General features: G+C 35.9%; 1 pseudogene; it reads left to right on the forward strand.

The window, feature by feature from the left end:
* The first annotated feature begins 5,070 nt into the window (after positions 1-5,070).
* Positions 5,071-5,868, forward strand: LOC102870234 (annotated as a pseudogene).
* Positions 5,869-6,303: the final 435 nt, after the last annotated feature.

Here is a 6,303-nt window from a genome sequence, read left to right on the forward strand (position 1 = left end):
GAGAAGGGTGCAACAATGAATGAATGGAATCCCAAAATCTCTGTAGATGTTCATTGAAATGAAAAATAAACAACCTAAATTTAAAAAAAAAAAACCAAAACAAAACAACAACATTGCGACTGAAGTCATGCCCATGACTTGGACATGATTTTGTTGTTTATTGTTATGTGCCGCCAGGTCATAAGACATTATTTTTTACCCCATGTGATGCTGAATTCTATTGGTTAAGATTTTGTTTTAAAAATTTGTATCTATGTTTATAAGTTATTAGTCTGTAGTTCTGTTTTTAAATTGTGTCCTTACCTGTATTTTATATACAGTTATACCTGTTTCATAGAACAAGTTCAGAAATATTCTATCCTCTTCTATGTCTTGGAATAACTGGGGCAGAATCGTTATCAGTTCTATTCTGACTGGCACAATTCTCTAGTGAGGCTAACTGGTCCAGAGGGTTGGTTTTTTTTTTGGTTTGGCGTTGGTTTATGACTCATTAGAAATTAGGGGTTTTGTTTCTTTGTTTGTTGGTGGTGGTGGTTTTTTGTGATCAATCCATTCTTATTATCTATCTAAGTTTCAGTTAGTTTGGGCAAATCAGGTGACTCTAGAATTTGTCCAGTTCTCAATTCTTTTTTATTTTTCAACTTTGCTGAAATAGTTTCCTGTCATATTCCATTTGTTAGAATTGTAATCATTGTTTTCCTTTGTTAAGTAAACTAGTGGTTTGTCTTTTTAATTTTTTTGCAGAACAAACTTTATCTTATTTTTTTCTATTGCTTTCTGCTTTATTTCTGTTCTGATCTTTATTAATTCCTTTCTTCTGGAAACTTTAGAAGTCCCTTTTGCAGCTTTTTCTCTAATTGTTGGAGTTATTGGGTTAAGATATTTTTATTCTTCTTTTCTGATGTTGCATCAATTGATGAAAATTGCCCCCTAAGCACTGTTTTTGCTGTATTGTAATACATAGTATATTGATTCTGATTTGCCTCTAAGAATTAATTTCCCTTTTAATCTCTTCTATTGTCCAGTACTTTTTAGTTTCTAAGCATTTTTCCCTTAATTATTCTGTTATTGACTTCTAATTTTGTAACACTGTGATCTGAGAACATGGTATTATTTCAGTGTTTTTCAATTTTTCGGAGGCCTTTTTTTGTGACGTAGCATATGATCAATTCTGGATAATGTTTTTGTGCATGGGGGGAAAGGTGTATTGCTCTTCTAAGCATGTCTATGAGGTCAAGTTGGTTGATTATATAATTAAGATCTTCTATATCTTTGCTCAGTTTCTATTTCGTTGTTAAGTCCATCAGTAGTGATGTGCTAAAATCTTTTATTATTTGCAACTTTTTGAGAAAGCGCCATACAGCCTTCCATAGTATACTGCATTGAAACAGATGAGGGAGAGAACAGTTTAAAAGGGGATTGATTGGGTATTATGGTTAGGACAAGAGTCCAGAATGAAGGTTGCATAGTGGAGTGTACTTGGAGGGTGGGATTGTATACTAATGAAAGAATTTTTCTTTTACTTTTCAAAGAGAGGAGCGATCTGGGGGCGGGGGGCAGGGAGAAAAGTGCAACAATGAATGAATGGAAATCCAAAATATCTGTAAACATTCATTAAAATTAATTTCAAAAAAATACTGAAATAAAGTCTTCTATTATTGTGTAGTTGTTAATTTCTCTTTTGAATTCTGTTAATATTTCCTTTATTTATTTTGAAGGCCTTTCAATGGGTACACAGATATTTATTAAAATTATGTCCTTTTGTTGGGTTGACATTTTAATCAGTATACAAGGTTCTTGTCTCTGATGCTTGTTTTTTACTTGAAGTCTATTTTATCAAAAGTTACCATTGTCACCCCTATTCTAGTTAGGCTGTAATTTATTTGATATTGTTTTGTATTTTTCATCCTTTGATTTTTAATTTCTTTCCATCTTTGTTTCTAAGGTTAAATCCTTGGAGACAGCATATGACCAGGTTCTGATTTCTTCCCCATTTTGCCACTCCTCTTGTGCATATAATTTGTTTACATTCTGTATAATTATTGACAGGTATGAATTTTCTGCTATCTTTACTTAATTTTTTTTTGTCATGTCGTGGTTGATGTTATTGTTCTACATATTTTTCCAGGATGAGTTTGCATTGTTATTAGATTTTCTTCTCATTTCTTCAAAGATTCTTTGGTGTTTACTAATCCTTATTATTTTCTTCCTTCTAATTGTTGCGGTTTTCCTCCAATTTATTTGTTTTCTCTTTATCTTAACTTCATCTTGATTGGGAAACACTGTGATTAATCCATTCATTCCTTATTTTTGCTTTGTATTTTTCATTGTTTACAAATTGACCCTTCTGGTTCTCTATTTACATTCTTGTAAATTTACTGAATTTTTATGAATTCTTTGTTCTTTTTTTTTTTTTTAGGGGAAAGAAGTTGTTTTGCAAGTGATGTAGAAGGAGTGAAGACTCTCCCCTCGATGCTAGAAATATGTAATAGAGAAAGTAAATAAAACTTCACTCAAATAAAAACATAAAAGACAGCTGTAGGTTAATAATTCTCAGGTGATTGTCTTTTACTGCTGGTTCTCTGTAGAAAAGAAACCCCTGAAACTTTTGAAAAAACTGAACATAGATCAAAAAGCTGTTGTTCGTAAAAACAAAGGTAACAGGGGTGGAGGGAGGTGGGGAGAAAAGAGTAACAATAAATGAAAGGAAATCCAAAATCTCTGTCAAAGTTCATTGAAATTAATAATAATAATAGTAAAACCAAGGGAACACTGCATGGTTTTAAAGAAAAAAAGGCATGTGTCAGGGTTGTATCTTTTCACCATAACTATTCAATCTGTATAATGAGAAAATTATTTGGGAAGCAAGACTATACGAAGAAGAGTGTAGCATCAAGATCAGAGGAAGGCTCATCAACAACCTGCATCATGCAGATGGCACAGCCTTATAGACTGCCCGCACATCTCAACATCAAGAAAACAAAAATCTGGAAAACTGAGTGAAAAATCTCAGTTCCAAAAGGACAGTTACTATATAACACCGCTGTTATAAAATAACACTGACATGGGAGATTAGGGGGAGATGAGGAAAAGAGTGGATATATAATGAACACAACATTGGAACAGATGAGGGCAAGAACTGTCCAAAAGGAATATATAATTAGGCATTATATGTATGACAACCATCTGGAACAAGAGGTACATTGCAAAGTGGACTACGGGAGGAGAAAAAGAAGAGGAAGGAATAAATGAGCAACAATGAATGAATTTTTAAAAATCTATTTTGTTTTAAAAATCCTCACTACTAGATAAATAGACAACATCCTGAAAGCTGAAAAAAAAAAGATTGAAGTTGTGAAAAGTTTCATTTTACTTGGAATCACAATCAACACCTGAGGTGTTAGACTAAAATTGGCTTTTTTAGCCATTATTTTAAGCCCCTCTATTTCCCAGCTACCTTAACTGCAGACATGTGGTCTCACAAATCATCAACAACTGTGGGACTAGCATAGGAGAGAGAGTGGTTCCCACACCAAGTATCAAGACTGGAGGGAGACTGGACTAAGACCCTGTTGAGAGCAACACCCTGGTGGTGAGACCCTGGTGATAGTGATGAAAAGACTGTGGCATTGCTATGGAGAAACTGTGGCAAGGTGTGCACAAGGTGTGAGATACAGGTCACCGGTAAAGGTATTGCTGTGCTTGCCAGATAATTAAGGAGAAACTAACTTAAAATTACTCTGAGGTAAACGCTGTTGGATGATTTGGATTTGACTGCTGAACTGAAACTGGAGCCTGGACTAATTTACCAACTGTAACTTGTGACTGCTGGATTAGACCTGGATTTGCATTGTGTGATATTATTTACCTCCCCCACTCTTCAACTTACTTCCCAAATAAGCTCCACTCAAGGTACCACAACTGTAAGTAAAGTCTGTGAGTCAACAATGAATAAACTAACCTCTTGCTGCTGGTGTGACTCTAGAGAGACGATGGAGCTGGGCTTTTTATCTGCTTTCCAAAGTTAAAAACTTTATCTGCTTTCCAAAGTTATAAACATGAAGGATAAAAGTGCACTGGACCCAAGTCATTGTTGTTGCATCACTGCTGACCCCCCAGGAGGTTTTCAGAGAATGTAACTCCACAAGAGGAGACTGCCCACTCTTCTCCCAAGAAGCAGCCAGTGGATTCAAACTGTGTGGCTTCAGGTTGGCAGCACAACTCCTTACAACTGAACCACCAGAGTTCTCTATCTAACTCATGGAATTTGCAATTGTTTCCTATGCATCTGAAAGTTGGACAGTGAACAAGGAAAAACTGAAGAATAGATGACTTTAATGAAGAATACTGAATATACCATGGATTGCCAAAAGAATACAAAAAACTATCTTGAAGGAACTGCAACCAGAGTATTTCTTGGAAGTGAAGATGATGAAACTTCATCTCACTTACTTTGGGCATATTTTCTGGATGACACAGTTCTTATAAACAGACATCAGTCACACTGGGTTTAATTAAGCATGATGGATCAGGAGACTGGTGCAGAATAAGGCAAGATTCAGAACTATCATTCATGAGGCCCCTATGAGTTATAGTCTACTTGGCAGCATCTAACAACAACAAATATCTGCACTCAACTCACTGTTATGTAGTCTATTCCAACTCGCAGAAATATCTCTGATTTCTGACGTTGTTGGTCTTAATATGAGGAACCTGTCCACCTTTATCCTGCAAAGCCACAGGTAGACTCAAACTTTGGAGATATACAGCCTTGTGGTTAGGAGTGCAGCATGCTATGCCATGAAGAATCCAACTACTGTCCACAAATTAACTTAGATAATTTCTTCTATTTTAGTAAAATTAATTTCTATTCATTCTAATTTTGTGGTATAAAAGTTTTGCCATTTTCCACATTCAATGCAATCCCAATACAAATACCAATCCCATTCTTCAAGGAGATGGAAAATGTAATCTCCAGCTTCATTTGGAATGGAAAGAAGCCCCGGATAAGCAAAGCACTCCTTAAAAATAAAAAAAATGAAAAAGGCTTTTCGTTCCTTCGGCACCACCATGGCGGTCGGCAAGAACAAGCGCCTTACAAAAGGTGGCAAAAAAGGAGCCAAGAAGAAAGTGGTTGATCCATTTTCAAAGAAAGATTGGTATGATGTAAAGGCGCCAGCAATGTTCAATATAAGAAATATTGGGAAGATATTAGTCACAAGGACTCAAGGAACCAAAACTGCGTCTGATGGACTCAAGGGTCGTGTTTTTGAAGTGAGCCTTGCTGATTTGCAAAATGACGAAGTTGCGTTTAGAAAATTCAAGCTAATTACTGAGGATGTTCAAGGCAAAAACTGCCTCACCAACTTCCATGGCATGGATCTTACCCGCGACAAAATGTGCTCCATGGTCAAAAAATGGTAGACCATGATTGAAGCATATGTTGATGTCAAAACCACCGATGGTTATTTGCTCCGTCTATTTTGTGTTGGTTTTACAAAAAAAAAACGCAACAATCAGATTTGGAAGACATCTTATGCTCAGCACCAACAGGTCCGCCAAATCCGGAAGAAAATGATGGAAATCATGACCCGAGAGGTGAAGAAAAATGACTTGAAAGAGGTGGTCAATAAATTGATTCCAGACAGCATTGGAAGAGACATAGAAAAGGCTTGCCAATCTGTTTATCCTCTCCATGATGTATTTGTTAGGAAAGTAAAAATGCTCAAGAAGCCCAAGTTTGAATTGGGCAAACTCATGGAGATTCATGGTGAAGGTGGTAGCTCTGGAAAACCTACTGGAGATGAGACAGGTGCAAAAGTTGAACGAGCTGATGGTTATGAGCCACCAGTTCAAGAATCTGTTTAAAATTCAGCCTTTTAATAATTACAAATAAAAATTATTATTTGTGAAAAAATAAATAAATAAATAAAATTAAAAAAGGTAGGAGGCATCTCTATCTCCCTGATTTCAAATCCTACTACACTGTCATGGTGGTTAATACAGCATGGTACAAGTACAATGACAGACACATAGATCAATGGAATAGAATTGAGAACCCAGAAATCAGCCCATCTACCTATGGTCAACTGATTTTTCACAAGGAGTTGAAATCAGTTAAGTGGGGAAATGACAGCCTTTTTAATAAATGGTGCTGGCAAAATTGGAAAGCTGTCTGTAGAAGACTCAAGCAAGATCCACACCTGACTCCATATACAAAAGCCAACTCAAGGTGGATCATGGACCTAGGACTAAAACCAAGGACTATAAACTTCATTAAAGAAAAGCTTGGAAGAACTTTAG

This window comes from Elephantulus edwardii, unplaced genomic scaffold (assembly GCF_000299155.1).
Source record: "Elephantulus edwardii isolate Elephantulus edwardi_28Jun2011 unplaced genomic scaffold, EleEdw1.0 scaffold00043, whole genome shotgun sequence".
Taxonomy (NCBI): Eukaryota; Metazoa; Chordata; class Mammalia; order Macroscelidea; family Macroscelididae; genus Elephantulus; species Elephantulus edwardii.